The sequence below is a fragment of the Alosa alosa genome, chromosome 2 (assembly GCF_017589495.1).
Source record: "Alosa alosa isolate M-15738 ecotype Scorff River chromosome 2, AALO_Geno_1.1, whole genome shotgun sequence".
Classification (NCBI taxonomy): Eukaryota; Metazoa; Chordata; class Actinopteri; order Clupeiformes; family Clupeidae; genus Alosa; species Alosa alosa.
In genome coordinates this window covers 7,828,991-7,829,378 of record NC_063190.1, presented here as the reverse complement: position 1 = coordinate 7,829,378, position 388 = coordinate 7,828,991, and positions in this window count along the sequence as shown.

Genomic DNA, 388 nt, shown 5'->3' with positions numbered 1-388 from the left:
AAACTTTTCAAGGAAACGCTTGTTAGCTGGTTGCCAAGAGACCACCCACGTAAGAGCAGTGTGCAGGACTTCACGAACGCAGTGAAAAAAAAAAAAGATTAACCATGGCAACTGCAACCTAGCGCCACTTTAGTAGGCTACTACTTCACTGATTTGGACGAGCCCACACATATCATTAGGGTCTGACCAGGGTGGAGGGATCTGATTGGAGTGGATAAAAACGTGTAATAACTGATGTTTAAAATCCATGCTGGCACCAAAAGACAGTTCTGGAAAGAATGAATAACCTATGTAAACATTGTCGTCTCCAGAATCAGCAGCCAGTGTAGAGATGCATGGGTGTAGGGAGTCTATCCGGATCTCCAGCGAACCAATCAGGAGAGCCATG